This window comes from Miscanthus floridulus, chromosome 7 (assembly GCF_019320115.1).
Source record: "Miscanthus floridulus cultivar M001 chromosome 7, ASM1932011v1, whole genome shotgun sequence".
NCBI lineage: Eukaryota > Viridiplantae > Streptophyta > Magnoliopsida > Poales > Poaceae > Miscanthus > Miscanthus floridulus.
The window spans coordinates 70,467,073-70,483,493 of NC_089586.1; the positions used below are offsets into that span (position 1 = coordinate 70,467,073).

The following is a 16,421-nucleotide window of genomic DNA, read 5'->3' on the forward strand; positions in this document are numbered from 1 at the left end:
GTTAGGCTTGTGGTCAACCAGTCAGTCGTCCCTGTGGATTTGGAGTCTTCGCCTGAAGATCAGAGTTGTCTTCCCGCTGTCTATACTCTAAGGTTATATTCTTTATACTAATATGTTATGTAATAAGTATTGTCTTTGATATTACCCTGATTTATGGCTATATGTGAGATTTGACTTCCTGGGCTCATATATAGTGTGTATCTGGTTTTGTCTTTAAAATCGGGTGCGACATCATTAGTAACCATATCCGGTGTAACATTTCCATATTCATCATAAACATCAAATTCCATCAATTAATTCTACGTTGCCGCAGCTCAGTCAACTTCTCACTATCCGGGAGAGACGGCGATTCAAATCGATTCTTACCTAGCTGGGGAATTACTTCTAACACAAACCCAGACATACCTGCGCCAAGGTAGTCTTAGGTCACCTTTGGTACAACTTAGGAACCAACTTCATGGGTCCGATCAGCGCCGCACCCTCAGAGATTCTACCAATCTACCAGGAAGATCAGGACTCGAACCCACCCTTGGACTCACGCCATTGGCTCTCCGCACATCCTTACTACTAACCAGGTTGCACACTTTCACCTACCAGGTCCCAGCCTGAGTTGAGCTACTCGGCTTCACTATCGGAACGAGTTATCCGGCCAACTAAGTTCTAGGCATGTGTTAACATGATATGGGGACGTACAGTGAATCGGTCCTTAACCGACATAGACGGGGATAAATAGGCACCAAGACCTCCATGCCCTGTTCTTCTCTATCATAATCCTACCCAGTCTTCTTTTATTTATCAACACATGGTTATTTCCACGATAGCAAATATAGCCAACCATGCTTTGGTATCCACCTATATCTCATAGGTGACAGGAAATCACCCGACTTCTACCAGTCTAAGCATTGCTAAGCATACATTCGATCTGAGACCTACATAGGGTTCAAGGTATATTTCTGTATAAGGTAGTTCTATGCATTAAGTGGTTCCAATCAACTCTTATAACCTAATGCATCAAACATAAAGGACTCAAGTGATATTTGTAAAAACTTAGGAGGCTTAGAATGCTTCGAGGCTTGCCTGGGATCCAATACTAGGTCAGTGTTTGTTAGATGACACTCGCTTGGCGAGCATCTCCCATCTCGGCACTTGCTTAGTCCTTCCATCTTTGGGGATAGGTCCACCATACACCATCTTTGGGTTCGGCTCTAACATCACGTCCTTCACATGGTTCATCTAGCGTACCTAGATGAGATGCAAGATGCAAGTGCATGAATATAAAGAATGGTCACATCATATTGATTTAAGCACTAGAGGGCAGGTCATTGAACTAAGTAACTAGGGCTACATAATTTAGAGCATGCACCAGCAACATCAAGAATGGGCAATCAACTTAAGTGCATTCACAGAATTTAGACAGCAGTACAGTAGTCGCATGTTTCAACCATAACTAGAGTTACAATCATTCAATAAAAGTGATCTTAAACTTTCTGGAAACCTAATGAAATTGTCTACAACTGTTTTATTGATTCCAAAAGCTAAATCATAGTTTAACATCATCAAATATGCCAATATCTCAGGTCTGTACTGATAAGGACAGAAAACTAACATTAACTTCAGAAATGTATAACTGGACTTCTAATCATACAACAAGCATGATCCTTAACTTTATAGAAATCTTATTAAGTTATATACAACTTTCTTAGTATCATATTTAGGTGATTCAATAGTTATTTAGCCTTAAACACACAAAGCAACAATTCTATCCAAAATATGGACTGAATTTGGCATGCAACTTCAGACAACAATAAGTTGAGTTCTAGCTTGCACAAAAAACTGGTTCTAGACTTTTTAGAAATCTTAGCAAACCATGCACAACTTTATTATAAACACCATAAGCTAATTCCAAAGTTAACCCGGTCAAACATCACAAAGAAGACATCTCTATCCAGATTAGGACAGATTCTGTCATTCCACTTCACAAGCTCATAACTGGAGATTTAGACCACCAAAAGGTGTGATCTTTAACAATTTGGAAAGATCATGAAAAGCACTACACTTATTCTAGTATCTCCAAGATATGATTCAAAGCTTAGCTAAGTCAAACAACACAATCATTCATATCTATATAGAGAGCATGTAAAACTATGGGGGTATGGCCCCCAAGACATGGGCCACAGCATCAGAGGTGGCTCAGCCCACAAGATCAAGGCGTGCATGGCGCTGCTCAGTGTGCACCGCAAGACATTGTATAGTACCAAATAGGCTACTTTACTTATAACCCTATCTCCTCCAGAGTATATAAGGGGAGGTAGGGGTCCCCTAGTAGATGGGATCTATGAGGATCTATCAAATCGGATCTACTTACAGATCAATACAATACACCAAAGACACATGATGTAGGGTATTACGTCGATCAGACGGCCTGAACTTGTCTAAATCACTGTCTCTGTGCCATGTGTCACCATCTGGTTCCTGATTACGCACATCCCCACTAACAAATCTACCATCACAGGATACCCCTCGGTGGACTACCGAGCATATTCTGTCGACAGTTGGCGCGCTAGGTAGGGGTGTGCGCTTAATCCATGGCGAGCCAGATGGACCTCAAATCAACAACGTGTTCTCATCATCAATCTCGTGGAGATCCATGCCGGTCCACGACGATGATGATGATTCATCGCTGGCTACATCAGCCCCCACGACAGCCAATCTGATCTCAGAACCACCTCCGAGGTCGTCTTCACCAACAACTCACCACCCACCAGGTGCTCATTGTCAACACCAACCAGATAGCGCCATACGTCGCCGACCAGACTTTCTGTCTAAAGCTAAGTCATGTTTGAATATTCTTCTAAATATTCTCTAATCTTCGTTAATCGCTATAATGTTTCTTCGAGCTGTTTTCTCCATATTTGATCTCCAAATGATTTTCTGAACCCCTGAATAGTCATGTTGATGCTTGGATGCCTCTAGAGACAGCCCTGTCTTTGGCTCCTCCCTACACGTGCATGAGCGTCTGCCCTCTGCATTATGGGTGGTCGGCAGCGGCTCCTTGGTCACGCCTATTTCTCCTACATGTGCACGGGCTCCGTGCTCGGAGTTATGGTTAACAGGCTAGCTAGGGCTGGAGACTCAGCTACACACTAACTGTTCAGACGGTTTATATTAAACATAAATATATTTTCACACCAATTGATCGTTGAACTGCATACGTCGTTTCATCACCATTGCTGATTTTTCTCCAGAGTTTATTTATTTGTGTGTCATGTACTAGCCGTTGTAGATATTTGTATTGCAGGATCATCGTCTAGGTGATCGGATCACCTGGTGCTCGAACTTCTCCACCGATCAACTAGTTGGCCCGCTTGGTTCATGGACTCCGTTGTCGACCAGTTGATCGAACCGTTCGCCGGTCGTTTCTACTCAATGTTCACTTCACCGTCGACCAGTCGACCAGACTGTTCGTCGCTCATGCTTCATCGCCAGCGATGCTGGTTACTCCTCGGCCCTCGGACTCTTCATGCTCGAGGACTAAGTGGGCACACTTCACCGCACGGACGTCGTCAGCTATGTCGATGCTCAGACCTTGCCGCCTACGCTGGGCACTCCTCGGTGCTCGGACCTCGCCGCCTACTCCAAGGACTCCTCGGTGCTCGAACATCACCACCTATGCCAGGGACTCCTCGGTGCTCAGACCTCACCGTCTACGCCGAGGACTCCTTGGTGCTTGGACATTGCCAGCGACGCCGGGGATTTCTCGTTCCTCGGTGCTCGGTAATCGCCAGCGACACCGAAGACTCCTCGCTCCTCGGTGTTCGGTTATCGCCAGCGATGCCAGAGACTCCTCGCTCCTCGGTGCTCGGTCATCACCAGCGACGTCGGGGACTCCTCGCTCCTCGGTGCTTGGACATCGCCGCCTACGCCGTCATCGCCAAAGACGCCGGGGACTCCTCGCTCCTCGATGCTCGATCATCGCCAGCGACACTGGGGACTCCTCGCTCTTCGGTGCTCGATCATCGCCGCCTATGCTGGGGACTCCTCGCTCCTCTCTCCTCGGTGCTCGGTCATCGCCAGTGACGTCAGGGACTCCTCGCTCCTCGGTGCTCGATCATCGCCGCCTATGCCGGGGACTCCTCGCTCCTCGCTCCTTGGCGCTCGGTCATCGCCGCCTACGCCAGGGACTCCTCGCTCCTCGGCGCTCGGTCATCACTGCCTACACCGGGGACTCCTCGCTCCTCGCTCCTCGGTGCTGGGTCATCACCGCCTATGCCGGGGACTCCTTGCTCCTCGGTTCTTGGTCATCGCCAGCTACGCCGGGAACTCCCTAGGTGGTCGGACATCGCCAGCTACGCCGAGGACTCCTCGGTGCTCGGATCTTGCTACATCTCGTCGGTGTGCTATCAAGCTGCTCCATGCTGTTCGGATCAGGGTGCTGATCTTGGGCAGCACGTCTGGGGTCTTGATACACGCATGTCAAACGACGTCAGCAAGCTTTTAGACTTCTTGGACCCTGCTACAAGATTCATTCTTCATCTTCCAGCAGGCTCGGGGACTAAGTGGGCACACTTCACCTTGTGCTGAATGTGCTTATTCTCATCTCAAGGCTACGCCCGGGGACTAGCTGCCTGCTCGGCTGGTCTTCTACTTTATGACCCTGGCACCACGTGACTACATCACCTACTGTCAGGCTTGGGGACTAGCTATGGGGGTATGGTCCCCAAGACATGGGCCGCACCATTAGAAGTGGCCCGGCCCACAAGATCAAGGGGTGCACGGTGCTGCTCGGCGTGTACCGCAAGACATTGTATAGTACCAAATAGGCTACTTTACTTGTAACCCTACCTCCTCCAGAGTATATAAGGAGAGGTTGGGGTCCCCTAGCGGATGGGATCTATGAGGATCTATCAGATCGGATCTACTTACAGATCAATACAATACACCAAAGACATAGGACGTAGGGTATTACGTCGATCAGACGGCCCAAACCTATCTAAATCGATGTCTCTGCGCCTTGTGTCACCATCTGGTTCCTAATTACGTGCATCCCCACTGATAAATCTACCATCATAGGATACCCCTCGGTGGACTGCCGAGCATATTTTGTCTAACAGGGAAATGATAAAATCTATAGTTCCTAAATTATTCGGCTTATGGTCATGAAAATTTTACGCAAGCTATATTATGAAGTTACCTACAACTTTTGTATTCACCACATTCACAGAAAACATCATTATCATCTAAAAAATGATTGCACCACAAAAAGTACACATGTAGCCAAATTTCAGAAGGTAGCATGTTGGTGTTTTCACTTGTTTCCCCCAACAAAGATTTCATACATATATCATTCAAAGGCTCAAACAAACATCCATATAGCTCAACTACATTTCACAAAGTTAGTGTATTTAAAGTAGCATCTCATGGCTTAGGCATATGCCTATTTGTTATTAACTTTCATTAACTTCCATAGAATGACATATATATATATATATATATATATATATATATATATATATATATATATATATATATATATATATATATATATATATATAATTTTTAGTGCCATATGAGAACAGATAGTTTGGGGCTAAGATTTTTATGAGAGGAATATGATGACCAAACATGATTACTTTTCAAATTTCAAATGCTTAGATTTTGTAATTTAATTACTACAAAAAGGACCAATTGCTATTGCAAGAAATCATGTGAGAGCAAGATAAATATGAAATTCAATATTTTCTGCAAATGCTTGGACATATTATGTATCAACATGACATAACAACATCATACCAAGGTAATGGAACAACATTTTCCATTTTTACCTCTTCATAAAAATTATAACTTATTTAAAACCATTTAAAGCTATTTATCAAACCCTAAATAAGATAAATCAATAACTCCTTCATGCTGCATCCAATGAGCATGCCATTTTTACCATAGCACACACATAGCATTAGTAGCCTACCATATGAATTTTACAGCAATTGGAGCACCACAACTTTAGATATGAATTTCTTCCTAGAAAACCCTAATTATCATAGATAAATAAAAATAGTGAAAACTTTCTACTAAAACATATCATATTATGACTCTACTGTGTAGATCTATTTAAAAGGATTCCAAAAAGTCCTCATTTGCTATTTTTGGATTTTTCTACAATTTATTAGGATTTTTCAAAGCTTCAGCCAATTAAAAGGAATAAAGGAAAAACACATTTGCACAGAGGACCCTGCAAGGAACTTTAATTAAACCAAGTAAACAAGTCCTAATAACACTATTTGTATGAGTCTTGGATTCTGCACTTAACCCCCTAGAAGAATTCTTATTTATGCGAGAAGCTCCCTCCTCTTCTTGACCCAGCCAGAAGCAGGGTAGCTCACCGGAGCTCACGATTCTGGCCGCCGTGGTGTTCATCGACGGCAAAGGAGGGGTCCCAGAGCATCAACATGCCTAGACGCACCCGTAGGAGGTCCAATCACAAACAGAGATGATCGGTGGAGGGCTGGCCACGTGAGCCAGCGATAGTCGCGGTAGCCTCGCCGACGATAGCCACGCACAGTGGTGGAGGAGTTCAGACGAGAGGCGTGATGCGCACAGGGTGGCTCGAGGAACATGAATGCGAGGCAAATTGGGATAGAGGAGGCTCATAGTAGCGACGGTGAGCTCAGCTCAGGAGCCAGCCATGGTGGCTCCGGTGGTAGGCTCTAGCAGTGCCAGCTAGGGAGAGCGCGCGTGCAAGGTGGAACACGCCATCGTAAAGGCAGTGGCAGTGGTCGAGAGAGTGGAGGAGGTGCAAAGGGGACAGGAGGCACGGGCAGCATCGAGCTCTGCTCCGACATCCATGGCAGGCATGGCCGCGAGCGATAGCAGCAGCAATGCTATCAAGAGAGCAGTGTGCAGTGGCGGAGTAGGCGGCCATAGAGCTACACAGAGGAGGAGGAGAGGGAGCAGCGCCCACGACAGCATCTTGAGCTCTGCTCGATGGCTTGCCATGGCGGCAGCGGCCATGGAGGAGCGGCAATGATGGCGAGAGCGAGAGAAAGGGAAGAGAAGGCGAGCGTGGATTGGAGCTCGATGCAGGACAACGTCTATCAACGGCACGGTGTTGGTAGGGCATCCTCGACGTGTGGAGCAGGGGCGGCGAGCATGGCGACCGCATGTCCCCTTTGGGGCCCACCGTCGAACACCTGGCATGTGTCGGTGTGGGCGAGGTGGGGAGCCAATTTGGGAGAGCTACAGGCTGAACTGGACCTTGGGCCCAAAACAAAGTTTAAAGCCTACGAACTGTTCTTCATTTTTCATTTAGGGACCATGGTCATTAGGGCAGTATATTAGCAGTTAATTACACTTCAAGACGGCATTATCAATGCATTGACAGCAATTAACAAACTCCAAAATTGATGGTCAAAATGAAGTCAAACGAGTGCCATGTTTTTACATGCTTTCTCCACCATGTATACTCCAACTTTTATTTTGGTACCAAATCAAGTTGCTTAACAAAATTTGGAGAACGCGGAATGCCAACATGTCAATGTCAGTTAAGTGACAAAGTAAACTTTTGCTGTTTTGGAAACTATTTTTGAAGATCCAAATGAACTCCAAATTTTATGAGACTTGATTTATTGTTTTCACCATGAAAATTAATTCAACTCATTTTAAGGAATCCAATTGAGCTACCACATGAGTTTGGATGATAAAATGTCGCAAATAAGTTAACTTGCTGCTATCACTTCAGGGACTTAGAAAATTTTACCGGGAGCCTAAGACAGCAGCTGATTCAATCTTCAAGCCTCTATTTGACTTAGTTCCAAGTTGATATGGCTCTTAGTCCAAAAATAAAGTTTGTTCTACTCCACTAAAACTTCAACTTTTATTTAAGGTGCAACTCCATGCAAGCACTATAAGCGATTGGTCAACATAGGTCAAAATAGCATCACGGTAAAGCTTAAATTAAAGTTTTAGAACGATTAAGGCATTTTCTTGACTTTTGCTCAACATGAACCCTTCATGACTTTTGTTGTAGAGTTTAATTAGAGTCATTTGGGCAAGGTAGCAAGGTTTGGTTGACATCCCATGTTCCCATTCACCTACTAAAGCAATCTAAACAAGAATATGATTTGGCATTCCATGTGACCTTTTGATTTCAAACTTCATGAAACTTTTCTATTGGTCAAGATGGATGCATGGTGATGTAATGTACATGGAATAAGCATGTTTAACATTACTCTTGCATAATCTTAACAAGGGTTCGCATGTAAGTAAGGGTGTGTTGTCCAAGTTTTGGTTGGAGCTCACTCTTGTGGATTTGATCTTGACACCTTCATCACCACTTAACATGTCATGTTTGAGCTCAAACCCATTGCTTAACTGGTGACAAACACCTGGGGTGTTACATGGGCCATGTGGTAGATCATGGATGTGACACTTCCATTGAATCCTTTATAGTCCACTCCCCGAATATAGGACAAGTAGGATCTAGTTACGAAGAAAGACAAAGCTCTATTCTTAATCTTCCTTAGTAATATTCCTTATGTGTAGATATTAAGTTGATCTTAACTATGATTACTATGTGTAATTGCACTAATCAATGTATGCTTTGACTTGTAATTAAAAATGACTTAGGAATTATTCCTCTAATATTCTACTTAGCCATGCTAATGCCATTGAAAGGAGTACTCTAAGTGATCAATGATTAGTTATTACTTGCCATTCATATACATTTATCTCTTGACTTACCCCTATTGTGAGCAAAAGTTTGGTTATGGTTTATTTCTCCATCATGTGTATAAGTTATCAATATATTCCTAATGCCCATCCTTCCCTATGGTAAAAATATAAATAACGATACCTAGAATACTCCCGGGTGAAGTGCTACAATGGTATATTATCTGACTTGCAGATTCCTTTCAATTATATATTGTATCTAGTCACATGAAATATTAAAGTACCTCTTAGTGTCATTCTAGAAGTGGCACTAGGTAGTGCCAATAAATATTTCTGGCACCATCGCTAGGGATGACAACTTAGTAAAAGTGATGCTAAGAAATGTCAACAATCATTAGGTGACTACTTAAACAAGTGACAAGTTAATAAATACCAACAAGCATTTCTATCACTGTTGCTGGGGAAGGTAGCTAGGCAGTAAGGAAATATTGATAAACTTATAGTTACTGATGTGATCGAGATAACCATTGATCTTTGCTCAAACAGACTTATGCTTGTTCTGTCTACTTTGATATCTTATGTAGGGTAATGTATGACCAGTTTTGACCTTCTGATAAACTACGTTGAAGATCTAGAAGCATTAATTAGGAGAACTAGAGCCAAACTCAAGAAAGTTTCAGCTTTAGAATTGGAAGACAACTAGACCAGGCAGAGCTTAACACCAGTTTTTGAAGCCATGGCTGACAAGACTCTCCGTGAGTTCTCTGCTCCAACTACGGCCAACATCCATACTAGACCAATAGTCAATGTGGGAGATAATGGTTTTGAGCTCAAGCTAGCTCTCATCAACATGGTGCATGCCAACCAGTTTTGTGGGAAGGCACATGAAGATGCTAGTGTTCATCTCCAACTTTTCTTAGAGATCTGCAGCACTTTCACCATCAAAGGAGTGACCAGAGACCATATTACTCCGCCTTTTCCCATACTCACTCTTGGGAAAGGCAAAGCAATGGTTCTATGCCAACAAAGATAGAAATACTACATGGGATAATTGCTCCACTATCTTTCTAGCAAAGTTCTTTCCTATGGACAAGACCAATGCTCTACATGGGAGAATTTTGAGCTTTCAACAGCAACATGATGAATCTGTCCCTAACACATGGGAACGCTTTCAAGATTATATATCAGGATGTCCTCATCATGGGATGGAGAATTAGCTACTCATGCAGACTTTCTACCATGGGTTGACCAATAGTACCTGTGAGAACATGGATGCTGCTGTTGGAGGTGCTTTCCTATCACTCACAGTCCTAGGTGCAACAACTCTCATAAAGAAGATGGCCTCCAACCAAGGTTGGAATGAAGAATGTCTCTAGACCCACAAGAGAGGTGGAGGAATGCATCAACTCAAAGAGGTAGACATGCTATCTATTAAGATGGACCTACTCATGAAGAAGCTTGAAGACCAAGCTAATGAGAAGCAAGAAGTTATGCACATTCATGATTCCCGCATGACGTGTGAAGAGTGTGGAAACACTGGGCATCTAGGGAACAACTACGCTAAAACCCATGAGGTTGTGAACTTCATCAACAATAACTACTTTCATCCTCAATAGAATCAAGGATGGAGTCAGCAACAAAGGCCAAATTACCAAGGTAACTATCAAGGTAATAATTATAATAATTTCAATAATCAACCACCCTTGAGAGAATTGATTTCTAGCCAAGCTAAAATTATGGAGGGCTTATCTACAAAACTAGCTTCCAATGATAAGATCTTAGAAAACATAAATAATAGAATGGATAGCTTCTCCTCTACCATTAAAAACCAGCATAGCTTTAATAAAATGATAGAATCACAAATAGCTTAGTTGGCGTCTGTTGTTCCTCCTACCGATAAAGGTAAGATTCTGAGGCAACCAGAAGGTCTAGAAACTGCAAATCTTGTCGATATTCACAATGCAGCATACTACTGTATAAAACCATTGATGGGAAGGTAGATAGATTATTCCTTGCCAGAAAAGAAGAGCGATTCAGGGAGATCTGTCATTCCCATCGCCATTGGACCTCACATTATCTAAGAAGCTATCTATTACTTCAGAGCAAGTGTCAACATTATGCCAAAGGTAATCTATGATAAAATTAATGGAGATACTTTGTTGTACACAAATATGCGTTTATAGCTTGCAGATCAGTCCCTCTGCTACTGCAAGGGAGTTCTTAAAGATGACATTGTACGAGTGGGACAATCATATGTTCCTATAGACTTTGTGGTTTTGGAAACAGGTGGAGATGAAAGGGCACCCATTATCTTGGGCCAATCTTTCCTAAGCACCGCAAAAGCCATCATTTACGTGGATAGTGCCAAAATCTGCTTCACAATCAAGGATGAAAACATGAAGTTTTCTTTTAAGAATCGTATCTTGCAATCTTCTGGACATCCATAGACGCCATACTTGCCTGAAGAGACAACAGTGAGCAAGAACAAAAATAACAGGAGAAGAAGGAAGAACAAAGCAAGGTAGTCACTAGAAGAGTCAATCAGCATGATCAACACACTCCGATTAGAGTATGACCACCTCCTCGCTTCACCATACCTTGCCAAGAAGGATGATCTAGGCGTACCCACGATCAAGTGTACCATTGGACAAAGAATATTCCACAAGACCATCTACGATATTGGATCGGGTGTCAATATAATGTCCAAGGTAACATATGAATATTTATTTAGTGATGAACCATTATTCCCTACATATATACAATTGCAGATGGCAGATCAATCAAACCAATTTCCAAAAGGGATAGCTAAAGATGTCATAGTAAGAATACATGATTAATATGCTCCTGCTGATTTCATGGTTCTAGACATGGGAGAAGAAGAAGATGACACACCCATCATCCATGGAAGGCCGTTGCTCAACACTATGAACACGATCATCTATGTTGGATCTAGATAAGTCCACTTCCAATTCCCTGGAGAAAAGGTACGCTGCTATTTCAATAGTTATACCATTTATGAGCAGCCAAAGAAGACCCACTCTAGGAGACGCTGATCATCCTAACGCCGGAAGAATCAATCCTCAAAGAATAGATAGGAAGAAGATGAAGAACCTGAAGAAGTTGTGAAAGATGAACCTACTCTACCTAAGTCAAATCTATAGACCAAGCAGGTGTGGAAGGAAAAAGTGACATCATCGAAGTCACCATCACAATAGGTGCAACCATCAAGGTCTCTATCTCCAAGACCGACTATGCACCCAAGGAATAAATAAGACTAGAGGTAGTTCTATCTGGAGGACTTAAAATTCTAAACCCTCGCCAAGAGGTAACATCGATAGTTATCCATATTTGCTTTTCTGCATTGCATGAGTTATTTTCACTTTAGAATATTTACTTTTTTGCATCAATTTAGCATTTAAAAAAATAAAAATTATATTATTGTATCATAAAATCCTAAGCCCCATGTGAATGAGTCCTTGGAGTGTAAAAACCCGCAAGAATATTCACCTTGGTGGTATAAAAATAGATAAAAATACCATGCATACATACTTCCTTTTCTGCATACCAAAATTAGAAAAAATACTAGACAAACATCCTATTAAAAGTTGGCCAATAAAAATATTCCTAAACCCACAAGAACAACTAATCTTTGGACAACCGACCGCTAACCCTTTATCCTAATCCGTTCCACGAGTTTTGGTGTTCTTGTTGGCATTTGGCAGGATGATACACATGATCAAGGGCAAATTCACCTAGCTATTTTTGTCTCACTCCACCCATGGACGAGAAGGGAATCCATAGGCAAATCTATTCTAGGAAGCATCACTCAACTTCAACATTCGACCACGACAACATTCAGCTTGAGGGAAAGACATCCCCCATGTATCTAGTTAAGTATTACTTTCCCTTCTATTTTACTATTTCTAAGTTTGCTATATAGTTACTAAAAAAGATGCATAACAAACTAAAACAAAATAAAAATATATCTTAGCCAGTTATATATATTAGTAATAAGGTGTGATCTTAAAAGTGAGAAAACAAAATAAAAGGTGTGTTTAGTTTCCTTTAAATTTGATTTTTACGAGCTAAATAAAATAGACTTTGAGGATAATCTCTTACAAAGGAAATGATGAATAGTTCCTCTATTGTAATTCCTTTCAAGTACCTAGTTTTTAGCCTTAAATTCTCCTAAGTTTTGGATAAGACTGGTTTGATATAAGAATTTACTCTAAACTTGAAACTCGTGGGTAGCATATGCTTGATCTAAGTCTAGGTAATTAACGGATATGATATGAGAAGGTCTAAGCTGTTGTTTATCTTGTTCCAAGTGATACTAAAGTTTCAGAGATTTATCTTTTAAGAAACATAAAATACTATATGATGAGTTCCTGTATGACAAAGCTTGAATTACTACTATAGCCATACATGATATTTAGGTTAGGAAAACTTTCACTTAGAAATGTTACTTGTATTGCATTGAGTTTAGTCAAGCTTTGTTGACCTTTATGAGAGGTTTGTCATGCTCTTAAAATCAAGATCACGTACACACCACCCACATATGTACTATTCCTATATTGGGGGTAGGCGCAAAAACATGCCATTCTATTTAGATCCACCCAAAAATGTTTTACGCCTACACTGGGAGTAAACACCAAAAACATGCTTGATAGACTTTCCATTCACCAGATAAATGCTCCAAGTTCTTGTTGCTATCTCTCAAAAGTTTTGTTGCAGAAAAGAAACATTGGGCTATGCAAAAGTTATTAATAAAAAAAGAGAGAAACAAAAAAAGTGATGAGGAAAAATGGATAAGTGTCTAAGATATTAAAAAGAATGGGTACTTAGATGCCTGCCTAAAAAAAGAAAAAACCAGAGAAAGATAAATACGATAGCCCATGTTTTCTTGCAAAGTTTTTTCTAAATTCCAAAAGAGAGATATATTTTCGAGGAGCATTGTAGAATTAAGTTAGCCACCATATATATATCCACACGCATGCACATCTTGATTTGATTGTATGACTCAACTCTCTTTGGATCCGAGGTTTGACTTTATAATATACGTATTGCAAATATGCTCTTTCATGCTTTCTCCACTCCTATGAACTCCACATAAGCCTTAGTTGTAGGAACATAATATCAATATTGCCTGGTGAGGATCCACAAATACCACATAGATTAAGAGACTTGCGAGTGTCATACAAAGGAAGCTCTGAGTTTTATTTTGAAAATCTATAAAAACTCCGTAATAATGGTTGAGGAAAGAACTTGAGACATAGTGCTTGACCTGATCGTTCTGTCTTTCAATTGCTCAATGTCGCAGAACCGACCAATTTATAAGAATACAAGTACAATGGCAATCCGCAAGCGGTCGCACTGTCATACTTGAACCCATATAAACCCGGTAGTCCGTCGAGTACCAGGACAGGTATCGATAAACGATTTACAACAACCAAGATCGTACAGGATTCAACATACATGCCACATATTACATAAGTTCACAGATACTTTTCATCATCAGAGTATGAATAAAAGTTATTACAAACCCAGTTTGATAAATAAAGCAGAAGCAAATAAGTTCGAAGATAAAGTTTCCAATATAGTTTGATACAGTGCCAAGCCAGATCACGGTCCACAAAAGCAAAGATAGGAATTACTAAAGAAGCTTGCCCAAGGCTTACTCCTCATCCACGGCGGGATAGAAGCAACTTTTGCAATACCCATGATACACAGTGCCATCTGCAACAATGGGAAAATAAACCCTGAGTACGAGAAGGTACTCAGCTAGACTTACCCGTCATGAACCAGAAATAAAATGACTCCAAGGATGATGCAAGGCTGTATAAGTGGACGGAACTTGACAACATTTTGCGTAAAAGGCAATTACCCGTTGTACAATTGTGATTCCTTTATCAAGTTAATTATAACTATCCATTTCTAGATTAGCAACTATCATGTGCCAAACATGTGGTATATCATTTAGAATCATACAATAGTAACCATAGCAGGTATTGTAATTCCATATTCATCTGAACCATCATGTTTCATAATATAGTTGCTACGATGTTGGGACTAGCCAAGTTTCTCACTATCCGGGAGAGACGGTGATTCGAATCGATTTCTACCAGCTGGGAATTTATTCCTAACACAAACCCAGATCTACCAGCCACGATAGTCTTAGGTCACCTTTGGTACAACTCAGGTACACATTTCGCGGGTCCGTACCGCGCTGCACAATCTGGAAGACCAGATGCCAGGATGCTCAGGCCAAGCCTGCCCTTGGGCTCAGTCTGATCGTTCCCCGGAAGGAGCGCACAACAGAACGGTTCCCGGCCTAAGTTGAATTACTCGGCTTCGCGGTCGGAACGAGTTATCTGGCTAGCTAAGTGAGAGGCATGCGTTCAATCTTGTCAGAAGCGCCAACAACGGTATGGTCCTTAATCGACACAGACGGGGATAAATCCACACCCAAGACCTCCATGTCTTGTCGCTTCTCTATCGACTTCCTGTCCGGTCTCAATTTACTTTTACCCCATGGTTCTGTTCCATGATAGCAGATATAGCCAACCGTGCTCCGGTATCCACCTATATCTCGCAGGTGATAGGACATCACCCGACTTCTACCGGTCTAAGCATGGCTAAGCATATATATTCGATTCTGGACCTATACCGGTTAAAGGTGTAATATCTGGACAAGGAAGGTACATGCACCAAGTGGTTTCATTCAACTCTTATAACCTAATGCATCAATCATAAATACGTAAGTAAACATTTGCAAATTACTGGGAGACTTATAATGCTCTAGGGCTTTGTGGCAGAACCTCCTAAGAAATCAGGCCCACATGCACCTATCGTTGTCTTAACAGACCTCAGATAGCGTACATGAGTTCCCAACAACTCAACAGGTCTGTCGGGTGTCCTCGGGAAACCCGAATCATCCATGTTTCTCTTTTCAAACAGGATCCCAATCACAGTCATTGCAGATTACAACAGTTTATTCAGATATATATCAGAGTAAAAGATAGCGGAAGTCTTAAGATAACATTAGTACAAACCAGTTGTTTTCAAAGTTACAATACCATAAGTGTCATACAACCATAGTAGCGGGATAATATTACATTAACTTTATTTATCATACAAACTAGTGCCTTGTCCAAAGGCCATTCATTACTCCTCATCATCATTGTTGACTTCAAACACTGACATGCAGCAGGGACCAAAACAAGCCTGCGCATGCGACTCACCTGCAACAAGGGTTAACAAACCCTGAGTACAAAGGTACTCAACAAGACTAACCCGACGTAACGGGGTGTAAGAGTCTAGAGATGCAGGGGTTTGGGACAAGGTAAGGATGTAGCAAAATTCAAGTCCTTTGCCAAAAGCTTACTATATTTATCCTATTCTCAAATTTTACCCCTAAGTCCTTTTAGTTCTTTATCTCAATCTAAATGTACATTTCCCATATTTCATTCCTTCTCATTCCATTCTTTTTCTCATATTTTAGTAATTCACCAGTACTACATTGCTTCTGTAATGAACCGAGTCTCCATATCCGCGGAGCACCAGCAATTCGAATTGATTCAAGTCCCAGCTGGGGATTCCTTATCACATGACATATGTAGAACTTAATCTTGCATATATCAACCTTGCTATCGGATCTTCCTATACTAAGCCGTCTCCACGCCACCCGAGAGCACAGCACACCTCAAATCCGGCCACATTCCAGCCACGAGGGTACACGCTACTCCCGCCATCTCTCC

At 41.9% G+C, this 16,421-nt stretch overlaps 1 non-coding gene across 1 annotated transcript; it reads right to left on the minus strand.

The window, feature by feature from the left end:
* Positions 1–9,762: 9,762 nt before the first annotated feature.
* LOC136468197 (small nucleolar RNA R71) lies at positions 9,763–9,871 on the minus strand. The gene has a single exon (XR_010761731.1). It is a non-coding gene; the product is annotated as a small nucleolar RNA R71 (small nucleolar RNA).
* Between the last annotated feature and the right edge of the window lie 6,550 nt (positions 9,872–16,421).